General features: G+C 46.3%; 23 non-coding genes and 1 pseudogene across 23 annotated transcripts; 18 read left to right on the forward strand and 6 right to left on the reverse strand.

Moving 5' to 3' along the window:
* Nucleotides 1-1,166: 1,166 nt before the first annotated feature.
* LOC135023416 (U5 spliceosomal RNA) lies at nucleotides 1,167-1,282 on the reverse strand. Its single transcript, XR_010220370.1, has one exon. It is a non-coding gene; the product is annotated as a U5 spliceosomal RNA (small nuclear RNA).
* Nucleotides 1,283-1,557: 275 nt separating this feature from the next.
* LOC135023402 (U5 spliceosomal RNA) lies at nucleotides 1,558-1,673 on the reverse strand. Its single transcript, XR_010220356.1, has one exon. It is a non-coding gene; the product is annotated as a U5 spliceosomal RNA (small nuclear RNA).
* A 274-nt stretch (nucleotides 1,674-1,947) lies between these two features.
* LOC135023409 (U5 spliceosomal RNA) lies at nucleotides 1,948-2,063 on the reverse strand. Its single transcript, XR_010220363.1, has one exon. It is a non-coding gene; the product is annotated as a U5 spliceosomal RNA (small nuclear RNA).
* Nucleotides 2,064-2,349: 286 nt separating this feature from the next.
* On the reverse strand, nucleotides 2,350-2,465 carry LOC135023376 (U5 spliceosomal RNA). The gene has a single exon (XR_010220330.1). It is a non-coding gene; the product is annotated as a U5 spliceosomal RNA (small nuclear RNA).
* Nucleotides 2,466-2,735: 270 nt separating this feature from the next.
* On the reverse strand, nucleotides 2,736-2,851 carry LOC135023383 (U5 spliceosomal RNA). The gene has a single exon (XR_010220337.1). It is a non-coding gene; the product is annotated as a U5 spliceosomal RNA (small nuclear RNA).
* A 144-nt stretch (nucleotides 2,852-2,995) lies between these two features.
* LOC135023241 (U1 spliceosomal RNA) lies at nucleotides 2,996-3,158 on the forward strand. Its single transcript, XR_010220243.1, has one exon. It is a non-coding gene; the product is annotated as a U1 spliceosomal RNA (small nuclear RNA).
* A 671-nt stretch (nucleotides 3,159-3,829) lies between these two features.
* Nucleotides 3,830-3,993, forward strand: LOC135023043 (U1 spliceosomal RNA). The gene has a single exon (XR_010220051.1). It is a non-coding gene; the product is annotated as a U1 spliceosomal RNA (small nuclear RNA).
* A 152-nt stretch (nucleotides 3,994-4,145) lies between these two features.
* Nucleotides 4,146-4,308, forward strand: LOC135023354 (U1 spliceosomal RNA). The gene has a single exon (XR_010220322.1). It is a non-coding gene; the product is annotated as a U1 spliceosomal RNA (small nuclear RNA).
* Nucleotides 4,309-4,979: 671 nt separating this feature from the next.
* LOC135023061 (U1 spliceosomal RNA) lies at nucleotides 4,980-5,143 on the forward strand. Its single transcript, XR_010220070.1, has one exon. It is a non-coding gene; the product is annotated as a U1 spliceosomal RNA (small nuclear RNA).
* Nucleotides 5,144-9,225: 4,082 nt separating this feature from the next.
* LOC135023370 (U1 spliceosomal RNA) lies at nucleotides 9,226-9,404 on the reverse strand (annotated as a pseudogene).
* Nucleotides 9,405-13,177: 3,773 nt separating this feature from the next.
* LOC135023026 (U1 spliceosomal RNA) lies at nucleotides 13,178-13,341 on the forward strand. Its single transcript, XR_010220035.1, has one exon. It is a non-coding gene; the product is annotated as a U1 spliceosomal RNA (small nuclear RNA).
* A 152-nt stretch (nucleotides 13,342-13,493) lies between these two features.
* On the forward strand, nucleotides 13,494-13,656 carry LOC135023254 (U1 spliceosomal RNA). Its single transcript, XR_010220256.1, has one exon. It is a non-coding gene; the product is annotated as a U1 spliceosomal RNA (small nuclear RNA).
* A 671-nt stretch (nucleotides 13,657-14,327) lies between these two features.
* LOC135023135 (U1 spliceosomal RNA) lies at nucleotides 14,328-14,491 on the forward strand. The gene has a single exon (XR_010220141.1). It is a non-coding gene; the product is annotated as a U1 spliceosomal RNA (small nuclear RNA).
* Nucleotides 14,492-14,643: 152 nt separating this feature from the next.
* On the forward strand, nucleotides 14,644-14,807 carry LOC135023283 (U1 spliceosomal RNA). Its single transcript, XR_010220280.1, has one exon. It is a non-coding gene; the product is annotated as a U1 spliceosomal RNA (small nuclear RNA).
* Nucleotides 14,808-15,477: 670 nt separating this feature from the next.
* LOC135023145 (U1 spliceosomal RNA) lies at nucleotides 15,478-15,641 on the forward strand. Its single transcript, XR_010220151.1, has one exon. It is a non-coding gene; the product is annotated as a U1 spliceosomal RNA (small nuclear RNA).
* Nucleotides 15,642-15,793: 152 nt separating this feature from the next.
* On the forward strand, nucleotides 15,794-15,957 carry LOC135023346 (U1 spliceosomal RNA). Its single transcript, XR_010220314.1, has one exon. It is a non-coding gene; the product is annotated as a U1 spliceosomal RNA (small nuclear RNA).
* Nucleotides 15,958-18,381: 2,424 nt separating this feature from the next.
* Nucleotides 18,382-18,545, forward strand: LOC135023315 (U1 spliceosomal RNA). The gene has a single exon (XR_010220291.1). It is a non-coding gene; the product is annotated as a U1 spliceosomal RNA (small nuclear RNA).
* A 152-nt stretch (nucleotides 18,546-18,697) lies between these two features.
* LOC135023161 (U1 spliceosomal RNA) lies at nucleotides 18,698-18,860 on the forward strand. The gene has a single exon (XR_010220166.1). It is a non-coding gene; the product is annotated as a U1 spliceosomal RNA (small nuclear RNA).
* A 674-nt stretch (nucleotides 18,861-19,534) lies between these two features.
* Nucleotides 19,535-19,698, forward strand: LOC135023021 (U1 spliceosomal RNA). Its single transcript, XR_010220030.1, has one exon. It is a non-coding gene; the product is annotated as a U1 spliceosomal RNA (small nuclear RNA).
* Nucleotides 19,699-19,850: 152 nt separating this feature from the next.
* On the forward strand, nucleotides 19,851-20,013 carry LOC135023176 (U1 spliceosomal RNA). The gene has a single exon (XR_010220181.1). It is a non-coding gene; the product is annotated as a U1 spliceosomal RNA (small nuclear RNA).
* Nucleotides 20,014-20,687: 674 nt separating this feature from the next.
* LOC135023327 (U1 spliceosomal RNA) lies at nucleotides 20,688-20,851 on the forward strand. The gene has a single exon (XR_010220299.1). It is a non-coding gene; the product is annotated as a U1 spliceosomal RNA (small nuclear RNA).
* Nucleotides 20,852-21,003: 152 nt separating this feature from the next.
* Nucleotides 21,004-21,166, forward strand: LOC135023162 (U1 spliceosomal RNA). The gene has a single exon (XR_010220167.1). It is a non-coding gene; the product is annotated as a U1 spliceosomal RNA (small nuclear RNA).
* A 674-nt stretch (nucleotides 21,167-21,840) lies between these two features.
* LOC135023022 (U1 spliceosomal RNA) lies at nucleotides 21,841-22,004 on the forward strand. The gene has a single exon (XR_010220031.1). It is a non-coding gene; the product is annotated as a U1 spliceosomal RNA (small nuclear RNA).
* Nucleotides 22,005-22,156: 152 nt separating this feature from the next.
* On the forward strand, nucleotides 22,157-22,319 carry LOC135023177 (U1 spliceosomal RNA). Its single transcript, XR_010220182.1, has one exon. It is a non-coding gene; the product is annotated as a U1 spliceosomal RNA (small nuclear RNA).
* Nucleotides 22,320-22,664: the final 345 nt, after the last annotated feature.

Below are 22,664 nucleotides of genomic sequence, written 5' to 3' on the forward strand. Positions count from 1 at the left end.
TAGAGGATGCTGGGGTCACATTAAGAACCATGGGGTATAGACGGGATCCGCAAGAGACATGGGCACTTTAAGACTTTCAAAGGGTGTGAACTGGCTCCTCCCTCTATGCCCCTCCTCCAGACTCCAGTTATAGGAACTGTGCCCAGGGAGACGGACATTTCGAGGAAAGGATTTATTGTTAAACTAAGGTGAGCATCTTACCAGCTCACACCTTAAGCATGCCGCAGAACGTGGCATTCAACAGAACACAAGCCAACGGCATGAACAATTGCAGCAAAAAGCTGACCAGAACCGTAACACAACATGTGTATAACCACAAGTAATAACTGCAGACACAGTATGGACTGGGACGGGTGCCCAGCATCCTCTACGTACTAAGAGAAAAGGATTTACCGGTAGGTATTAAAATCCTATTTTCTCATACGACCTAGAGGATGCTGGGGTCACATTAAGAACCGTGGGGTTATACCAAAGCTCTTGAACGGGTGGGAGAGTGCGTACGACTCTGCAGCACCGAATGACCCAACTTGAGGTTATCATCAGCCAAGGTATCAAACTTGTAAAACTTAGCAAAAGTGTTTACTAAATAGCTGCTCGGCAAAGTTGCAATGCCGAGACTCCCCGACCAGCTGCCCAGGATGAACCCACCTTTCTAGTAGAATGGGTCTTCACCTAATTCAGTAACGGCAATCCTGCCGTGGAATGAGCATGCTGAATCTTACCACAGATCCAGCGCATAATGGTCTGCATGGAAGCAGGACACCCAATCATGTTGGGAGCATACAGGACAAACAGAGCCTCTGTTTTCCTAATCTGAACCGTTCTGGTGACATAAATTTTCAAAGTTCTGACCACAGCCAGAGACTTTGACTCAACGAAGGTGTCAGTGGCCAAAGGCACCATGTGGAAAGATGAACCACCTTCGGCAGAAATTGTTGACGTGTCCTCAATTCTGCTCTATCTTCATGAAAGATCAAATAAAGGCTCTTGTGATACTGCATGGTTTGTACTGTTTTCCATGTGCTCCCAGATCTTTCAAGCAAGTAGCATGGTCAAGAAAGTTCTGTTTGAAAAGAAACAAACATTTACTGTCATTGTTATGCAAATAAACTTACATTAAAGCTAACAAGAAAGCACACTCGTTCTGTCTTTAAACTGATAAAAGAAACCCCAATAATATGGGGCATGCAAAAATTGAGATAAAACTCAGTTTTGCTCCTCTCCACGGAAATCTTTAATAAAAGGCGAAATATTTGTTAGTTCTGAAGAGAAACCAGAGCATGACCAAGATTCCACCTGTCGCCTGAGTGCCATGCCAGCAGTTCTCATTCAGCTCAAAGTGAGCACCCAATTTGAATGAAAGAAAGCAGATTTCTCACCAGGCTTCCCCTTGCTATAAACATGGTTTGTACTCTTTTCCATGTGCTCCCAGATCTTTCAAACAATTAGTGTGGTCAAGAAAGTTCTGTTTGAAAAGAAACAAACATTTACTGTCATTTCTATGCAAATGAGCTTACATTAAAGCACACTCGTTCTATCTTTAAACCAATAAAATAAAACCCCAATAAGATGGGGCATGCAAAAATTGAGATAAAACTCAGTTTTGCTCCTCTCCACGGAAATCTTTAGTAAAAGGCGAAAGATTTGTTCGTTCTGAAGAGAAACCACAGCATGACCAAGATTCTACCTGTCGCCTGAGTGCCATGCCAGCAGTCCTCATTCAGCTCAAAGTGAGCACCCAATTTGAAAGAAAGAAAGCAGATTTCTCACCAGGCTTCCCCTTGCTATAAACATGGTTTGTACTCTTTTCCATGTGCTCCCAGATCTTTCAAGCAATTAGTATAGTCAAGAAAGTTCTGTTTGAAAAGAAACAAACATTTACTGTCATTTCTACGCAAATGAGCTTACATTAAAGCACACTCGTTCTATCTTTAAACTGATAAAAGAAACCCCAATAAGACGGGGCATGCAAAAATTGAGATAAAACTCAGTTTTGCTCCTCTCCATGGAAATCTTTAGTAAAAGGCGAAAGATTTGTTCGTTCTGAAGAGAAACCAGAGCATGACCAAGATTCCACCTGTCGCCTGAGTGCCGTGCCAGCAGTCCTCATTCAGCTCAAAGTGAGCACCCAATTTGAAAGAAAGAAAGCAGATTTCTCACCAGGCTTCCCCTTGCTATAAGCATGGTTTGTACTCTTTTCCATGTGCTCCCAGATCTTTCAAGCAATTAGTATGGTCAAGAAAGTTCTGCTTGAAAAGAAACAGACATTTATTGTCATTGTTATGCAAATAAACTTACATTAAAGCTAACAAGAAAGCACACTCGTTCTGTCTTTAATCCGATAAAAGAAACCCCAATAATATGGGGCATGCAAAAATTGAGATAAAACTCAGTTTTGCTCCTCTCCACGGAAATCTTTAGTAAAAGGCGAAAGATTTGTTCGTTCTGAAGAGAAACCAGAGCATGACCAAGATTCCACCTGTCGCCTGAGTGCCGTGCCAGCAGTCCTTATTCAGATCAAAGTGAGCGCCCAATTTGAAAGAAAGCAGATTTCTCACCTGTCTTCTCCTTGCTATAAGCATGGTTTGTACTGTATTCCATGTGCTCCCAGATCTTTCAAGCAAGTAGCATGGTCAAGAAAGTTCTGTTTGAAAAGAAACAAACATTTACTGTCATTTCTATGCAAATGAGCTTACATTAAAGCACACTCATTCTATCTTTAAACCGATAAAAGAAACCCCAAAAAGATGGGGCATGCAAAAATTGAGATAAAACTCGGTTTTGCTCCTCTCCACGGAAATCTTTAGTAAAAGGCGAAAGATTTGTTCGTTCTGAAGAGAAACCAGAGCATGACCAAGATTTTTATCTGAAAATATGTGTTCTCCCTGCAGTTGTTGTCCCCAGATGAGAGTTCCCTTGTGCTGCCTCAGTTGAATCTCCTTTACTTGACAGGGGGATGCTCGAGCAGCGACCCTCCCCAGCTCTAGCCCAACTCCTACTTACCTGCCAGGTGAGATACTATGATCATGAAGGTGCTTCTCCCAGGGCAAGGCTCACCCATTGCACTCTGGGTGTGCTGCTTCTGCGATTTCCCCAAATGTGGGAAACTTGACTGCATAATTTGTGTTTCCCCTGGTCGGCTCTCGTATAATTCAGATCTCTTTGTCTCAGGTCTCTCTCCAGCCTAGTTTGTTGTCTGTTTCTACTTCTCTTTTCTTGAGCCGCTCCCTTCTATGCCCTTGCGCACTATCCTGACTTCTCCCGTCTGCTTACTTCGTGCCTTCCAACGCACAATGCAAACTACAGGTAGTGCTGCAGGACCCACACCCTTTTACTTGCCTTACAGAGCGTCTCTGGAGCAGTTACAGTGCCCAGCTGCTGCAAGAAATCAGCTTGAATGCTTCAGGGGCTGGGGAATAGCCAACATGAGCCCCACACCGAAGGAGGGTGGAGGTGTGTAATGCGAACTAGGGGTCATCCAAGCGCCGCAAAAGGCTGCCATGCCCTGCACGCCCCTTGTCTCTTTTCATATGCAGACGAGGGTTGAAGCCAACTTTGACCCACTGTTTGGATGACATCACCATATGCAAATCCATCTGCTGCAGGCCTTCCCCCAGGAATGCTTGCACTAGTTGTTGCATTTGGTTTGTTGTTTGGGGGTGCTTCAGTATTAGGCAGCCTTCTGCCCTCCCATGTTCATCTGAAAATATGTGTTCTCCCTGCAGTTGTTGTCCCCAGATGAGAGTTCCCTTGTGCTGCCTCAGTTGAATCTCCTTTACTTGACAGAGATGTGCCTGAGCAGCGGCCCTCCCCAGCCCTATCCCAAATCATACTTATTTTGCATAGGCGATACCATGGTCATGAAGATTGTTCTCCCAGGGTGAGGTTCATTCATTGCATTCTGGGTATGCTGACCCCTGTGATTTCCCCAAATGTGGGAAACTCGACTGCATTATTTGTGGTAGTGGGGGACTGTGTTTGTGCTTTCCTCTGGTCAGCTCTGGTAAAAATCAGATTTCTTTATCTCAGATCTTCCTCTAGCCTTGTTCTTCTTTCGAGAGTTCCCTTGTGCTGCCTCAGTTGGATCTCTTTCACTTGACAGGGGGGTGCCCGAGCAGCGACCCTCCCCAGCTCTAGCCCAACTCCTACTTACCTGCCAGGTGAGATACTATGATCATGAAGGTGCTTCTCCCAGGGCAAGGCTCACCCATTGCACTCTAGTTGTGCTGCCCCTGTGATTTCCCCAAATGTGGGAAACTTGACTGCATAATTTGTGTTTCCCTTGGTCGGCTCTCGTATAATTCAGATCTCTTTGTCTCAGGTCTCTCTCCAGCCTAGTTTGCTGTCTGTTTCCACTTCTCTTTTCTTGAGCCGCTCCCTTCTATGCCCTTGCGCACTATCCTGACTTCTCCCGTCTGCTTACTTCGTGCCTTCCAACGCACAATGCAAACTACAGGTAGTGCTGCAGGGCCCACACCCTTTTACTTGCCTTACAGAGCAGCTCTGGAGCAGTTACAGTGCCCAGCTGCTGCAAGAAATCAGCTTGAATGCTTCAGGGGCTGGGGCATAGCCAACATGAGCCCCACACCGAAGGAGGGTGGAGGTGTGTAATGCGAACTAGGGGTCATCCAAGCGCCGCAAAAGGCCGCCATGCCCTGCACGCCCCTTTTCTCTTTTCATATGCAGACGAGGGTTGAAGCCAACTTTGACCCACTGCTTGGATGGCATCACCATATGCAAATCCATCTGCTGCAGGCCTTCCCCCAGGAATGCTTGCACTAGTTGTTGCATTTGGTTTGTTGTTTGGGGGTGCTTCAGTATTAGGCAGCCTTCTGCCCTCCCATGTTCATCTGAAAATATGTGTTCTCCCTGCAGTTGTTGTCCCCAGATGAGAGTTCCCTTGTGCTGCCTCAGTTGAATCTCCTTTACTTGACAGAGATGTGCCTGAGCAGCGGCCCTCCCCAGCCCTATCCCAAATCATACTTATTTTGCATAGGAGAGACCATGGTCTTGAAGATTGTTCTCCCAGGGTGAGGTTCATTCATTGCATTCTGGGTATGCTGACCCATGTGATTTCCCCAAATGTGGGAAACTCAACTGCATTATTTGTGGTAGTGGGGGACTGTGTTTGTGCTTTCCTCTGGTCAGCTCTAGTAAAAGTCAGATTTCTTTGTTTCAGTTCTTCCTCTAGCCTTGTTCTTCTTTCGAGAGTTCCCTTGTGCTGCCTCAGTGTGTATGGTTATTAATCAAAAGGTTGGTGGTTCAATCCCACTAAGGGACGTAATTGACCTTGTTATCAGATTTTGGTGATATTTAAGTAGACAAGTCAAAATTTCAAACCCCCTGTTATGGTGTAGGGTACCTGGCCTTCTCTGATGTAATCAGAGTTAGATTTGATTCAGTGATTTTATAAAAACAGCTAGGAAGCACAATTTAGCAGTGGGTTGCAGAGAAAAAGAAATATGCTGGCAAAAAAATCCAATTGAGTGATTAAACAGCTCTTCATTTTCTGGCTTTATTTTTATGCTAACAAATTTGTTCTCTGAAAAGTGTCCACAAAGCCAAGTCTCTGATTAACACCTTTGTAGGGATGGTTTTTCACCTATTACTAAATTAAACTTGCTTCATTGGAAAGGCAGCAAGATGCATCCTCATTTCAATGTCTACTGAAATAATACAGGTTGACACCAGGAAACATTAACGCCACTGCATCCTTGCTGCTTTCGCATGTGGAAGTCTGTTTAATGTGAAAACAAGGTGATATCTAATTAGCACACAGGTAAGGAATTAAGAAAATCTTTATTTAAGGGTGAAGGTGTTTCTCACAAAATCGTTGCCCCAATGCATCATTGAAATTCAAGCTGGAAAGATGATTTTAATATATCACTTGTACATTTTGTATTGCTCTTCTGGTGACAATGTAGTTTGTTTTTGTCAATTACCATTTTAATAATAGGGTAAAGAAAATTAAGTGGATTTTTGAAAGAAAACAATACTGTCAATATACTATTAAAACAAATTAAAATGGTAAAAGTTATTGTACTTTAAGTAAAAATAAAAGAGCAAAAATATCAATCCCAGTTTTGGATTACTTTAATTAACAAAAAAAATGCATATAGCAGAGGATAGTTTCAATCTGCCTACCTCTGGGTTATGGGCCCAGCATTTTTCCATTGCAGTACTCTGCTGCACATGTAAGTGCAAGAGATCCTGAAGCACTCACTCATCATGGGAAAGTACCAATGTGTTTCTTCGTTGGTTGATGGAAGAAACATCTTACAAAAACTCTCCAGATTATTGACTTTTTAAAGTTTTTCTAGGAAACGTTCTAGATGAATGCTTATTAGCCTTTGTCAGTACGGACGTTTGTAAAGTGTCTCTGTGGCGCAATCTGTTAGTGTGTTTGGTTATTAATCAAAGGGTTGGTGGTTCAATCCCACCCAGGGATGTAATTGACCTTGTTATCAGATTTTGGTGATCTTTAAGTAGACAAGTCAAAATTTCAAACCCCCTTCTTATGGTGTAGGGTACCTGGCCTACTCTGATGTAATCAGAGTTAGATTTGAATCAGTGATTTTATAAAAAAAACAGCTAGGAAGCACAATTTAGCAGTGGGTTGCAGAGAAAAAGAAATATGCTGGCAGAAAAATCCAATTGAGTGATTAAACAGCTCTTCATTTTCTGGCTTTATTTTTATGCTAACGAATTTGTTCTCTGAAAAGTGTCCACAAAGCCAAGTATCTGATTAACATATTTGTAGGGATGGTTTTTCACCTATTACTAAATTAAACTTGCTTCATTGGAAAGGCAGCAAGATGCATCCTCATTTCAATATCTACTGAAATAATACAGGTTGACACCAGGAAACATTAACGCCACTGCATCCTTGCTGCTTTCTCATGTGGAAGTCTGTTTAATGTGAAAACAAGGTGATATCTAATTAGCACACAGGTAAGGAATTAAGAAAATCTTTATTTAAGGGTGAAGATGTTTCTCACAAAATCGTTGCCCCAATGCATCATTGAAATTCAAGCTGGAAAGATGATTTTAATATATCACTTGTACATTTTGTATTGCTCTTCTGGTGACAATGTAGTTTGTTTTTGTCAATTACCATTTTAATAATCGGATAAAGAAAATTAATTGGATTTTTGAAAGAAAACAATACTGTCAATATACTATTAAAACAAATTAAAATGGTAAAAGTTATTGTACTTTAAGTAAAAATAAAAGCTAAAATATCAATCCCAGTTTTGGATTACTTTAATGAACAAAAAAAAAATGCATATAGCAAAGGATAGTTTCAATCTGCCTACCTCTGGGTTATGGGCCCAGCATGCTTCCATTGCAGTACTCTGCTGCACATGTAAGTGCAAGAGATCCTGAAGCACTCACTCATCATGCGAAAGTACTAATGTGTTTCTTCATTGGTTGCTGGTGAAACATCTTACAAAAACTCTCCAGATTATTGACTTTTTAAAGTTTTTCTAGGAAACGTTCTAGATGAATGCTTATTAGTCTTTGTCAGTATGTGCTTTTTGCAAAGTGTCTCTGTGGCGCAATCGGTTAGTGTGTTCAGCTATTTATCAAAAGGTTGGTGGTTCAATCCCACCCAGGGACGTAATTGACCTTGTGATCACATTTTGGTGATATTTAAGTAGACAAGTCAAAATTGCAAACCCCCTCTTATGGTATAGGGTACCTGGCCTTCTCTGATGTAATCAGAGTTAGATTTGATTAAGTGATTTTATAAAAAAACAGCTAGGAAGCACAATTTAGCAGTGGGTTGCAGAGAAAAAGAAAAATGCTGGCAGAAAAATCCAATTGAGTGATTAAACAGCTCTTCATTTTCTGGCTTTATTTTTATGATTACAAATTTGTTCTCTGAAAAGTGTCCACAAAGCCAAGTATCTGATTAACATCTTTGTAGGGATGGTTTTTCACCTATTACTAAATTAAACTTGCTTCATTGGAAAGGCAGCAAGATGCATCCTCATTTCAATATCTACGGAAATAATACAGGTTGACACCAGGAAACATTAACGCCACTGCATCTTTGCTGTTTTCTCATGTGGAAGTCTGTTTAATGTGAAAACAAGGTGATATCTAATTAGCACACAGGTAAGGAATTAAGAAAATCTTTATTTAAGGGTGAAGATGTTTCTCACAAAATCGTTGCCCCAATGCATCATTGAAATTCAAGCTGGAAAGATGATTTTAATATATCACTTGTACATTTTGTATTGCTCTTCTGGTGACAATGTAGTTTGTTTTTGTCAATTACCATTTTAATAATCGGGTAAAGAAAATTAATTGGATTTTTGAAAGAAAACAATACTGTCAATATACTATTAAAACAAATTAAAATGGTAAAAGTTATTGTACTTTAAGTAAAAATAAAAGAGCAAAAATATCAATCCCAGTTTTGGATTACTTTAATTAACAAAAAAAAATGCATATAGCAGAGGATAGTTTCAATATGCCTACCTCTGGGTTATGGACCCAGCATGCTTCCATTACAGTACTCTGCTGCACATGTAAGTGCAAAAGATCCTGAAGCACTCACTCATCATGGGAAAGTACCAATGTGTTTCTTCATTGGTTGATGGAAGAAACATCTTACAAAAACTCTCCACATTATTGACTTTTTAAAATGTTTCTAGGAATCGTTCTAGATGAATGCTTATTAGCCTTTGTCAGTATGTACTTTTGCAAAGTGTCGCTGTGGCGCAATCAGTTAGTGTGTAAGGCTATTAACCAAAAGGTTGGTGGTTCAATCCCACCCAGGGACTTAATTGACCTTGTTATCAGATTTTGGTGATCTTTAAGTAGACAAGTCAAAATTTCAAACCCCCTGTTATGGTGTAGGGTACCTGGCCTTCTCTGATGTAATCAGAGTTAGATTTGATTCAGTGATTTTATAAAAACAGCTAGGAAGCACAATTTAGCAGTGGGTTGCAGAGAAAAAGAAATATGCTGGCAGAAAAATCCAATTGAGTGATTAAACAGCTCTTCATTTTCTGGCTTTATTTTTATGCTAACAAATTTGTGCTCTGAAAAGTGTCCACAAAGCCAAGTATCTGATTAACACCTTTGTAGGGATGGTTTTTCACCTATTATTAAATTAAACTTGCTTCATTGGAAAGGCAGCAAGTGATGTCATCCAAGCATTGGGTCAAAGTTGGCTTCAAACCTCGTCTGCTTATGAAAAGAGAAAAGGGGTATGCAGGGCATGGCGGCCTTTTGCGGTGCTTGGATGACCCCTAGTTCGCATTAAATAATGCAGTCGAGTTTCCCACATTTGGGGAAATCACAGAGGTCAGCATACCCAGAATGCAATGAATGAACCGCACCCTGGGAGAACAGTCTTCATGACCATGGTATCTCCTATGCAAAATAAGTATGATTTGGGATAGGGCTGGGGAGGGCCGCTGCTCAGGCACATCTCTGTCAAGTAAAGGAGATTCAACTGAGGCAGCACAAGGGAACTCTCATCTGGGGACAACAACTGCAGGGAGAACACATATTTTCAGATGAACATGGGAGGGCAGAAGGCTGCCTAATACTGAAGCACCCCCAAACAACAAACCAAATGCAACAACTAGTGCAAGCATTCCTGGGGGAAGGCCTGCAGCAGATGGATTTGCATATGGCGATGTCATCCAAGCAGTGGGTCAAAGTTGGCTTCAACCCTCGTCTGCATATGAAAAGAGAAAAGGGGTGTGCAGGGCATGGCGGCCTTTTGCGGCACTTGGATGACCCCTAGTTCGCATTAAACACCTCCACCCTCCGTCGGTGTGGGGCTCATGTTGGCTATGCCCCAGCCCCTGAAGGATTCAAGCTGATTTCTTGCAGCAGCTGGGCACTGTAACAGCTCCAGAGCTGCTCTGTAAGGCAAGTAAAAGGGTGTGGGCCCTGCAGCAATACCTGTAGTTCGCATTGTGCGAGACCCCTAGTTCGCATTAAACACCCCCACCCTCCTTCGGTGTGGGGCTCATGTTGGCCATGCCCCAGCCCCTGAAGCATTCACGCTGATTTCTTGCAGCAGCTGGGCACTGTAACAGCTCAAGAGCTGCTCTGTAAGGCAAGTAAAAGGGTGTGGGCCCTGCAGCACTACCTGTAGTTTGCATTGTGCATTGGAAGGCACAAAGTAAGCAGACGGGAGGAGAAGTCAGGATAGTGCACAAGGGTATAGACGGGAGGGGCTCAAGAAAAAAGAAGTGGAAACAGACAGCAAACTAGGCTTCCAATGCACAATGCAAACTACAGGTAGTGCTGCAGGGCCCACACCCTTTTACTTGCCTTACAGAGCAGCTCTGGAGCTGTTTAATCACTCAATTGGATTTTTCTGCCAGCATAATTTTTCTCTTACGTCCTAGAGGATGCTGGGGATTCCGTAAGGACCATGGGGGATAGACGGGCTCCGCAGGAGACATGGGCACTTTAAGAAAGACTTTAGATCTGGGTGTGCACTGGCTCCTCCCTCTATGCCCCTCCTCCAGACCTCAGTTTACTACTGTGCCCAGAGGAGACTGGGTGCTTTTCAGGGAGCTCTCCTGAGTTTCCTGACAGAAAGTATATTTGTTAGATTTTTTTATTTTCAGGGAGCCTGCTGGCAACAGACTCCCTGCATCGAGGGGCGGAGGGGAGAGATGCACACCTACTTCTGTGAGTTGATAGGCTCTGCTTCTTAGGCTACTGTACAGCATTAGCTCCAGAGGGATCGGTACGCAGGTCTCACCCTCGCCGTCCGTCCCAGAGCCGCGCCGCCGTCCCCCTCGCAGAGCCGGAAGATAGAAGCCGGGTGAGTATGAGAAGAAAAGAAGACTTCAGAGGCGGCGGAAGACTTCATGATCTTCACTGAGGTAACGCACAGCAGTAAAGCTGTGCTCCATTGCTCCAATACACCTCACACACGGCAGTCAGTGTAAGGGTGAAGGGCGCAGGGGGGACGCCCTGGGCAGCAATATAGACCTCTCTTTGGCAAAATAAATATATATGCAGCTAGGCACTGTATATATATATATAAGAGCCCCCGCCATTTTTTTACTATATTTGAGCGGGACAGAAGCCCGTCGCTGAGGGGGTGGGGCTTCTCCCTCAGCACTCACCAGCGCCATTTTCTCCACAGCACCGCTGAGGGGAAGCTCCACGGACTCTCCCCTGCTTATACCACGGTAGAAAGAGGGTCTTAAAGAAGAGGGGGGCACATAATTAGGCGCATATATATATGGAAATACAGCGCTACTGGGTAAACATAAAATTATTGTGTTTTTTTCCTGGGTCATATAGCGCTGGGGTGTGTGCTGGCATACTCTCTCTCTCTGTCTCTCCAAAGGGCCTTGTTGGGGAACTGTCCTCAGATAAGAGGATTCCCTGAGTGTATGGTGTGTCGGTACACGTGTGTCGACATGTCTGAGGTAGAAGGCTCTCCTAGAGAGGAGCAGGAGCAAATTAATGTGGTGTCTCCATCGACAACGCCGACACCTGACTGGATGGATATGTGGAATGTTTTAAGTGCTAATGTAAACTTATTACACAAGAGATTAGACAAAGCTGAAGCTAGGGAACAGTCAGGGAGTCAACCCATGCCTGTCCCTATGTCGCAGGGACCTTCGGGGTCTCAAAAGCGCCCACTATCCCAAATAGTTGACACAGATACCGACACAGATTCTGACTCCAGTGTCGACTACGATGATGCAAAGTTACAGCCAAAATTGGCTAAATGTATTCGATATATGATTATTGCAATAAAAGATGTTTTGCACATCACAGAGTCCCCTGTCCCTGACACGAGGGTACACATGTATAAGGGAAAGAAACCTGAGATAACCTTTCCCTCCTCACATGAGTTGAACGAATTATGTGAAAAAGCTTGGGAATCTCCAGACAAAAAGCTGCAGATTCCCAAAAGGATTCTTATGGCGTATCCTTTCCCGCCAATGGACAGGATACGGTGGGAATCCTCCCCTAGGGTGGATAAAGCATTGACACGCTTATCCAAAAAGGTAGCGCTGCCATCCCAGGATACGGCTACCATCAGGGACCCTGCTGACCGCAAGCAGGAGGTTACCCTAAAGTCCATTTACACACATTCTGGTACCTTACTCAGACCGGCAATTGCGTCGGCCGGGGTTGTAGCGCGGTGGCAGCATGGACAGATACCTTATCAGCAGAGATTGAGACCCTAGATAAGGATGCTATGTTATTGACCATAGGGCATATAAAAGATGCTGTCCTATATATGAGAGATGCTCAAAGTGACATTAGTCTACTGGGTTCTAGAATAAACGCTATGTCGATTTCTGCTAGACGAGTCCTATGGACCCGGCAATGGACAGGTGATGCCGACTCAAAAAGGCATATGGAGGTTTTACCTTACAGGGGTGAGGAATTGTTTGGGGAAGGTCTCTCAGACCTAGTCTCCACAGCTACAGCTGGTAAATCAAATTTTTTGCCTTATATTCCCTCACAGCCTAAGAAAGCACCACATTATCAAATACAGTCCTTTCGATCACAGAGAAACAAGAAAGTACGAGGTGCGTCCTTTCTTGCCAGAGGTAAGGGCAGAGGGAAGAAGCTGCACAACACAGCTAGTTCCCAGGAACAGAAGTCCTCCCCGGCCTCTACAAAATCCACCGCATGACGCTGGGGCTCCGCTAAAGGAGTCCGCCCAGTTGGGGGCACGTCTTCGAGTTTTCAGCCACATCTGGGTTCATTCGCAGGTGGATCCCTAGGCAATAGAAATTGTTTCTCAGGGTTACAAGCTGAAATTCGAAGAGGTGCCTCCTCGCCGGTTTTTCAAATCGGCCCTACCATCTTCTCCCCAGGAAAGGGAGATAGTGTTAAATGCAATTCACAAATTGTATCTTCAACATATGCAGATGAGGGTTCCAGCCAACTTTGGCCCACTGCTTGGATGACATCACCGTATGCAAATCCGTCTTCTGCAGACCTTCTCCCAGGAATGCTTGTACTAGTTGTTGCATTTGGTTTGTTGTTTGGGCGTGCTTCAGTATTAGGCAGCCTTCTGCCCTCCCATGTTCATCTGAAAATATGTGTTCTCCCGGCAGTTGTTGTCCCCAGATGAGAGTTCCCTTGTGCTGCCTCAGTTGAATCTCCTTTACTTGACAGAGATGTGCCTGAGCAGCGGCCCTCCCCAGCCCTATCTCAAATCATACTTATTTTGCATAGGAGATACCATGGTCATAAAGATTGTTCTCCCAGGGTGAGGTTCATTCATTGCATTCTGGGTATGCTGACCCCTGTGATTTCCCCAAATGTGGGAAACTCAACTGCATTATTTGTGGTAGTGGGGGACTGTGTTTGTGTTTTCCTCTGGTCAGCTCTGGTAAAAGTCAGATTTCTTTGTCTCAGATCTTCCTCTAGCCTTGTTCTTCTTTCGAGAGTTCCATTGTGCTGCCTCAGTTTGACCTCCTTCACTTGACAGGGGGGTACCCGAGCAGCGACCCTCCCCAGCTCTAGCCCAACTCCTACATACCTGCCAGGTGAGATACTATGATCATGAAGGTGCTTCTCCCAGGGCAAGGCTCACCCATTGCACTCTGGGTGTGCTGCTCCTGCGATTTCCCCAAATGTGGGAAACTTGACTGCATAATTTGTGTTTCCCCTGGTCGGCTCTCGTATAATTCAGATCTCTTTGTCTCAGGTCTCTCTCCAGCCTAGTTTGCTGTCTGTTTCCACTTCTGTTTTCTTGAGCCGCTCCCTTCTATGCCCTTGCGCACTATCCTGACTTCTCCCGTCTGCTTACTTTGTGCCTTCCAACGCACAATGCGAACTACAGGTAGTGCTGCAGGGCCCACACCCTTTTACTTGCCGTACAGAGCAGCTCTGGAGCTGTTACAGTGCCCAGCTGCTGCAAGAAATCAGCTTGAATGCTTCAGGGGCTGGGGCATAGCCAACATGAGCCCCACACCGAAGGAGGGTGGAGGTATTTAATGCGAACTAGGGGTCATCCAAGCACCGCAAAAGGCCGCCATGCCCTGCATTACCCTTTTCTCTTTTCATATGCAGATGAGGGTTCCAGACAACTTTGGCCCACTGCTTGGATGACATCACCGTATGCAAATCCGTCTTCTGCAGACCTTCTCCCAGGAATGCTTTTACTAGTTGTTACATTTGGTTTGTTGTTTGGGGGTGCTTCAGTATTAGGCAGCCTTCTGCCCTCCCATGTTCATCTGAAAATATGTGTTCTCCCTGCAGTTGTTGTCCCCAGATGAGAGTTCCCTTGTGCTGCCTCAGTTGAATCTCCTTTACTTGACAGAGATGTGCCTGAGCAGCGGCCCTCCCCAGCCCTATCCCAAATCATACTTATTTTGCATAGAAGTTTCCATGGTCATGAAGATTGTTCTCCCAGGGTGAGGTTCATTCATTGCATTCTGGGTATGCTGACCCCTGTGATTTCCCCAAATGTGGGAAACTCGACTGCATTAATTGTGGTAGTGGGGGACTGTGTTTGTGCTTTCCTCTGGTCAGCTCTGGTAAAAGACAGATTTCTTTGTCTCAGATCTTCCTCTAGCCTTGTTCTTTTTTCGAGAGTTTCCTTGTGCTGCCTCAGTTGGATCTCCTTCACTTGACAGGGGGGTGCCCGAGCAGCGACCCTCCCCATCTCTAGCCCAACTCCTACTTACCTGCCAGGTGAGATACTATGATCAGGAAGGTGCTTCTCCCAGGGCAAGGCTCACCCATTGCACTCTGGGTGTGCTGCTCCTACGATTTCCCCAAATGTGGGACACTTGACTGCATAATTTGTGTTTCCTCTAGTCGGCTACTCGTATAATTCAGATCTCTTTGTCTCAGGTCTCTCTCCAGCCTAGTTTGCTGTCTGTTTCCACTTCTCTTTTCTTGAGCCGCTGCCTTCTATGCCCTTGTGCACTCTCCTGACTTCTCCTGTCTGCTTACTTTGTGCCTTCCAACGCACAATGCAAACTACAGGTAGTGCTGCAGGGCCCACACCCTTTTACTTGCCTTTCAGAGCAGCTCTGGAGCTGTTACAGTGCCCAGCTGCTGCAAGAAATCAGCTTGAATGCTTCAGGGGCTGGGGCATAGCCAACATGAGCCCCACACCGACGGAGGGTGGAGGTGTTTAATGCGAACTAAGGGTCATCCAAGCGCCGCAAAAGGTCGCCATGCCCTGCATACCCCTTTTCTCTTTTCATATGCAGATGAGGGTTCCAGCCAACTTTGGCCCACTGCTTGGATGACATCACCGTATGCAAATCCGTCTTCTGCAGACCTTCCCCCAGGAATGCTTGTACTAGTTGTTGCATTTGGTTTGTTGTTTGGGGTGCTTCAGTATTAGGCAGCCTTCAGCTCTCCCATGTTCATCTGAAAATATGTGTTCTCCCTGCAGTTGTTGTCCCCAGATGAGAGTTCCCTTGTGCTGCCTCAGTTGAATCTCCTTTACTTGAAAGAGATGTGCCTGAGCAGCGGCCCTCCCCAGCCCTATCCCAAATCATACTTATTTTGCATAGGAGATACCATGGTCATGAAGATTGTTCTCCCAGGGTGAGGTTCATTCATTGCATTCTGGGTATGCTGACCCCTGTGATTTCCCCAAATGTGGGAAACTCGACTGCATTATTTGTGGTAGTGGGGGACTGTGTTTGTGCTTTCCTCTGGTCAGCTCTGGTAAAAGTCAGATTTCTTTGTCTCAGATCTTCCTCTAGCCTTGTTCTTTTTTTGAGAGTTTCCTTGTGCTGCCTCAGTTGGATCTCCTTCTCTTGACAGGGGGGTGCCCGAGCAGCGACCCTCCCCAGCTCAAGCCCAACTCCTACTTACCTGCCAAGTGAGATACTATGATCAGGAAGGTGCTTCTACCAGGGCAAGGCTCACCCATTGCACTCTGGGTGTGCTGCTCCTACGATTTCCCCAAATGTGGGACACTTGACTGCATAATTTGTGTTTCCTCTGGTCGGCTACTCGTATAATTCAGATCTCTTTGTCTCAGGTCTCTCTCCAGCCTAGTTTGCTGTCTGTTTCCACTTCTCTTTTCTTGAGCCCCTGCCTTCTATGCCCTTGTGCACTCTCCTGACTTCTCCTGTCTGCTTACTTTGTGCCTTCCAACGCACAATGCAAACTACAGGTAGTGCTGCAGGGCCAACACCCTTTTACTTGCCTTACAGAGCAGCTCTGGAGCTGTTACAGTGCCCAGCTGCTGCAAGAAATCAGCTTGAATGCTTCAGGGGCTGGGGCATAGCCAACATGAGCAGCAAGATGCAGCACTGGACTATTAGTAATGTACTGTTGTATGCTGAGCACCACAATGCAGCACAAGACAATGAGCAGTGATACTGAGCACTGATGAGGATACTACTGAGAACTGACACTGAGCAGGAGAGACACACTACTAGTATTACTGAGCAGCAATAAGTAACCACTGATACTGGGCACTGATATTGAGATTTCCACTGAGAGAACATAGCCACGTCCTCTCCGCTCTCTCTTCAATGCACGAGTAAAAATGGCGGCAACGCGCAGCTCTTTATATGGAATCCGAATCTCGCGAGAATCTGACAGCGGGATGATGACATTTTCCCTTGTTCAGGTTTTCATAGTCAGGCGGGAACAACCGAGCCTGCCACGGACCAGTGTAAACCACGTGGAGTTCGTCGGGAATTCGGTTCTCGGAGAACCGAACCCGCTCCTCTATATATACTATATTACTATGTTACTGTAGTATACAGAACACCACAATGCAATGAGCAGTGATAGTGAGCACTGATGAGGATACTAGAACTGACACTGAGCAGCAAGATGCAGCACTGGACTATTAGTAATGTACTGTAGTATGCTGAGCACCACAATGCAGCACAAGACAATGAGCAGTGATACTGAGCACTGATGAGGATACTACTGAGAACTGACACTGAGCAGGAGAGACACACTACTAGTATTACTGAGCAGCAATAAGTAACCACTGATACTGAGCACTGATATTGAGATTTCCACTGAGAGAACATAGCCACGTCCTCTCCGCTCTCTCTTCAATGCACGAGTAAAAATGGCAGCAACGCGCAGCTCTTTATATGGAATCCGAATCTCGCAAGAATCCGACAGCGGGATGATGACATTTTCCCTTGTTCAGGTTTTCCGAGTCAGGCGGGAACAACCGAGCCTGCCTCGGACCAGTGTAAACCACGTGGAGTTCGTGGGGAATTCGGTTCTCGGAGAACCGAACCCGCTCCTCTCTACCTTATACCCATCAATTTTTTTATTTTCAATCTAAGCCCCTGCAGTTTTCTGTAAGCATCTGCTTCGCTATGATGATCAACAAGTCACAAGGGCAAACACTCAGGGCTTGAGGCGTAGATCTTAGGACCAGCTGCTACAAGCATGGCAGAGGTGTCACTATCACTGGTGACACCCAGAAAGGTAGCGAGGGAGATTGTAATGCAGTGCGCGCAGATAAACAGCGCAATGGTAAAAAGGAGGCATGGTTTCATAGGTAGGGGCGTGGCCTGGTGGCCTGAATCTACATTTTGTTGCTCCGGGTGTCCCGGGGGTTGGGGGCTGCACCCGGGGACTAGTGTGTGAGCTGTGCTGGCTCCTGCACAGTGACAGGGCATGGCCACCCAGCATGACGCCTCCCTTCTTGACCATGCTGTAATTGCAGTCGCACTGCAGTTCAGCGTGATCATAAAAAATGGTGTAGGCTCCTGCTGGTGCAGGCTGTAGAGAAAAGCTGCTGTGACCACGCCCCCTGTGTCTCCTCCGTTGCAGACCCCATTTTGAAGCCTTGCCCCCGGACTAAGAGAAAAGTATGCCCTTGCGCACTATCCTGACTTCTCCTCCCGTCTGCTTAATTTGTGCCTTCCAACGCACAATGCGAACAACAGGTGGTGCTGCAGGGCCCACACCCTTTTACTTGCCTTACAGAACAGCTCTGGAGCTGTTACAGTGCCCAGCTGCTGCAAGAAATCAGCTTGAATGCTTCAGGGGATGGGGCATGGCCAACATGAGCCCCACACCAAAGGAGGGTGGTGGTGTTTAATGCGAACTAGGGGTCATCCAAGCACTGCAAAAGGCCGCCATGCCCTGCATGCCCCTTTTCTCTTTTCATATGCAGATGAGGGTTCCAGTCAACTTTGGCCCACTGCTTGGATAACATCACCGTATGCAAATCCGTCTGCTGCAGACCTTCCCCAAGGAGTGCTTGTACTAGTTGTTGCATATGGTTTGATATTTGATGGTGCTTCAGTATTAGGCAGCCTTCCGCCCTCCCATGTTCATCTGAAAAGATGTGGTCTCCCTGCAGTTGTTGTCCCCAGATGAGAGTTCCCTTGTGCTGCCTCAGTTGAATCTCCTTTACTTGACAGAGATGTGCCTGAGCAGCGGCCCTCACCAGCCCTATCCCAAATCATACTTATTTTGCATAGGAGATACCATGGTCATGAAGATTGTTCTCCCAGGGTGAGGTTCATTCATTGCATTCTGGGTATGCTGACCCCTGTGATTTTCCCAAATGTGGGAAACTCGACTGCATTATTTGTGGTAGTGGGGGACTGTGTTTGTGCTTTCCTCTGGTCAGCTCTGGTAAAAGTCAAATTTCTTTGTCTCAGATCTTCCTCTAGCCTTGTTCTTCTTTCGAGAGTTCCCTTGTGCTGCCTCAGTTGGATCTCTTTCACTTGACAGGGGGGTGCCCGAACAGCGACCCTCCCCAGCTCTAGCCCAACTCCTACTTACCTGCCAGGTGAGATACTATGATCATGAAGGTGCTTCTCCCAGGGCAAGGCTCACCCATTGCACTCTGGGTGTGCTGCCCCTGCGATTTCCCCAAATGTGGGAAACTTGACTGCATAATTTGTGTTTCCCCTGGTCGGCTCTCGTATAATTCAGATCTCTTTGTCTCAGGTCTCTCTCCAGCCTAGTTTGCTGTCTGTTTCCACTTCTCTTTTCTTCAACCGCTCCCTTCTATACCCTTGTGCACTATCCTGACTTCTCCTCCCGTCTGCTTACTTTGTGCCTTCCAATGCACAATGCAAACTACAGGTAGTGCTGCAGGGCCCACACCCTTTTACTTGCCTTACAGAGCAGCTCTGGAGCTGTTACAGTGCCCAGCTGCTGCAAGAAATCAGCTTGAATGCTTCAGGGGATGGGGCATGGCCAACATGAGCCCCACACCAAAGGAGGGTGGAGGTGTTTAATGCGAACTAGGGGTCATCCAAGCACCACAAAAGGCCGCCATGCCCTGCACGCCCCTTTTCTCTTTTCATATGCAGATGAGGGTTGAAGCCAACTTTGACCCACTGCTTGGATGACATCACCGTATGCAAATCCGTCTTCTGCAGAACTTCCCCCAGGAATGCTTGCACTAGTTGTTGCATTTGGTTTGTTGTTTGGGGGTGCTTCAGTATTAGGCAGCCTTCTGCCCTCCCATGTTCATCTGAAAATATGTGTTCTCCCTGCAGTTGTTGTCCCCAGATGAGAGTTCCCTTGTGCTGCCTCAGTTGAATCTCCTTTACTTGACAGAGATGTGCATGAGCAGCGGCCCTCCCCAGCCCTATTCCAAATCATACTTATTTTGCATAGGAGATACCATGGTCATGAAGATTGTTCTCCCAGGGTGAGGTTCATTCATTGCATTTTGGGTATGCTGACCCCTGTGATTTCCCCAAATGTGGGAAACTTGACTGCATTATTTGTGGTAGTGGGGGACTGTGTTTGTGCTTTCCTCTGGTCAGCTCTGGTAAAAGTCAGATTTCTTTGTCTCAGATTTTCCTCTAGCCTTGTTCTTCTTTCGAGAGTTCCATTGTGCTGCCTCAGTTGGATCTCCTTCACTTGACAGGGGGGTACCCGAGCAGCGACCCTCCCCAGCTCTAGCCCAACTCCTACTTACCTGCCAGGTGAGATACTATGATCATGAAGGTGCTTCTCCCAGGGCAAGGCTCACCCATTGCACTCTGGGTGTGCTGCCCCTGCGATTTCCCCAAATGTGGGAAACTTGACTGCATAATTTGTGTTTCCCCTGGTCGGCTCTCGTATAATTCAGATCTATTTGTCTCAGGTCTCTCTCCAGCCTAGTTTGCTGTCTGTTTCCACTTCTCTTTTCTTCAGCCGCTCCCTTCTATACCCTTGTGCACTATCCTGACTTCTCCTCCCGTCTGCTTACTTTGTGCCTTCCAATGCACAATGCAAACTACAGGTAGTGCTGCAGGGCCCACACCCTTTTACTTGCCTTACAGAGCAGCTCTGGAGCTGTTACAGTGCCCAGCTGCTGCAAGAAATCAGCTTGAATGCTTCAGGGGATGGGGCATGGCCAACATGAGCCCCACACCAAAGGAGGGGGGAGGTGTTTAATGCGAACTAGGGGTCATCCAAGCACTGCAAAAGGCCGCCATGCCCTGCATGCCCCTTTTCTCTTTTCATATGCAGATGAGGGTTCCAGTCAACTTTGGCCCACTGCTTGGATAACATCACCGTATGCAAATCCGTCTGCTGCAGACCTTCCCCCAGGAGTGCTTGTACTAGTTGTTGCATATGGTTTGATATTTGATGGTGCTTCAGTATTAGGCAGCCTTCCGCCCTCCCATGTTCATCTGAAAAGATGTGGTCTCCCTGCAGTTGTTGTCCCCAGATGAGAGTTCACTTGTGCTGCCTCAGTTGAATCTCCTTTACTTGACAGAGATGTGCCTGAGCAGCTGCCCTCACCAGCCCTATCCCAAATCATACTTATTTTGCATAGGAGATACCATGGTCATGAAGATTGTTCTCCCAGGGTGAGGTTCATTCATTGCATTCTGGGTATGCTGACCCCTGTGATTTTCCCAAATGTGGGAAACTCGACTGCATTATTTGTGGTAGTGGGGGACTGTGTTTGTGCTTTCCTCTGGTCAGCTCTGGTAAAAGTCAGATTTCTTTGTCTCAGATCTTCCTCTAGCCTTGTTCTTCTTTCGAGAGTTCCCTTGTGCTGCCTCAGTTGGATCTCTTTCACTTGACAGGGGGGTGCCCGAACAGCGACCCTCCCCAGCTCTAGCCCAACTCCTACTTACCTGCCAGGTGAGATACTATGATCATGAAGGTGCTTCTCCCAGGGCAAGGCTCACCCATTGCACTCTGGGTGTGCTGCCCCTGCGATTTCCCCAAATGTGGGAAACTTGACTGCATAATTTGTGTTTCCCCTGGTCGGCTCTCGTATAATTCAGATCTCTTTGTCTCAGGTCTCTCTCCAGCCTAGTTTGCTGTCTGTTTCCACTTCTCTTTTCTTCAACCGCTCCCTTCTATACCCTTGTGCACTATCCTGACTTCTCCTCCCGTCTGCTTACTTTGTGCCTTCCAATGCACAATGCAAACTACAGGTAGTGCTGCAGGGCCCACACCCTTTTACTTGCCTTACAGAGCAGCTCTGGAGCTGTTACAGTGCCCAGCTGCTGCAAGAAATCAGCTTGAATGCTTCAGGGGATGGGGCATGGCCAACATGAGCCCCACACCAAAGGAGGGTGGAGGTGTTTAATGCGAACTAGGGGTCATCCAAGCACCGCAAAAGGCCGCCATGCCCTGCACGCCCCTTTTCTCTTTTCAAATGCAGATGAGGGTTGAAGCCAACTTTGACCCACTGCTTGGATGACATCACCGTATGCAAATCCGTCTTCTGCAGAACTTCCCCCAGGAATGCTTGCACTAGTTGTTGCATTTGGTTTGTTGTTTGGGGGTGCTTCAGTATTAGGCAGCCTTCTGCCCTCCCATGTTCATCTGAAAATATGTGTTCTCCCTGCAGTTGTTGTCCCCAGATGAGAGTTCCCTTGTGCTGCCTCAGTTGAATCTCCTTTACTTGACAGAGATGTGCATGAGCAGCGGCCCTCCCCAGCCCTATTCCAAATCATACTTATTTTGCATAGGAGATACCATGGTCATGAAGATTGTTCTCCCAGGGTGAGGTTCATTCATTGCATTTTGGGTATGCTGACCCCTGTGATTTCCCCAAATGTGGGAAACTTGACTGCATTATTTGTGGTAGTGGGGGACTGTGTTTGTGCTTTCCTCTGGTCAGCTCTGGTAAAAGTCAGATTTCTTTGTCTCAGATTTTCCTCTAGCCTTGTTCTTCTTTCGAGAGTTCCATTGTGCTGCCTCAGTTGGATCTCCTTCACTTGACAGGGGGGTACCCGAGCAGCGACCCTCCCCAGCTCTAGCCCAACTCCTACTTACCTGCCAGGTGAGATACTATGATCATGAAGGTGCTTCTCCCAGGGCAAGGCTCACCCATTGCACTCTGGGTGTGCTGCCCCTGCGATTTCCCCAAATGTGGGAAACTTGACTGCATAATTTGTGTTTCCCCTGGTCGGCTCTCGTATAATTCAGATCTATTTGTCTCAGGTCTCTCTCCAGCCTAGTTTGCTGTCTGTTTCCACTTCTCTTTTCTTCAGCCGCTCCCTTCTATACCCTTGTGCACTATCCTGACTTCTCCTCCCGTCTGCTTACTTTGTGCCTTCCAATGCACAATGCAAACTACAGGTAGTGCTGCAGGGCCCACACCCTTTTACTTGCCTTACAGAGCAGCTCTGGAGCTGTTACAGTGCCCAGCTGCTGCAAGAAATCAGCTTGAATGCTTCAGGGGATGGGGCATGGCCAACATGAGCCCCACACCAAAGGAGGGGGGAGGTGTTTAATGCGAACTAGGGGTCATCCAAGCACTGCAAAAGGCCGCC

This window comes from Pseudophryne corroboree, unplaced genomic scaffold (assembly GCF_028390025.1).
Source record: "Pseudophryne corroboree isolate aPseCor3 unplaced genomic scaffold, aPseCor3.hap2 scaffold_396, whole genome shotgun sequence".
In the NCBI taxonomy this organism is placed as follows: domain Eukaryota; kingdom Metazoa; phylum Chordata; class Amphibia; order Anura; family Myobatrachidae; genus Pseudophryne; species Pseudophryne corroboree.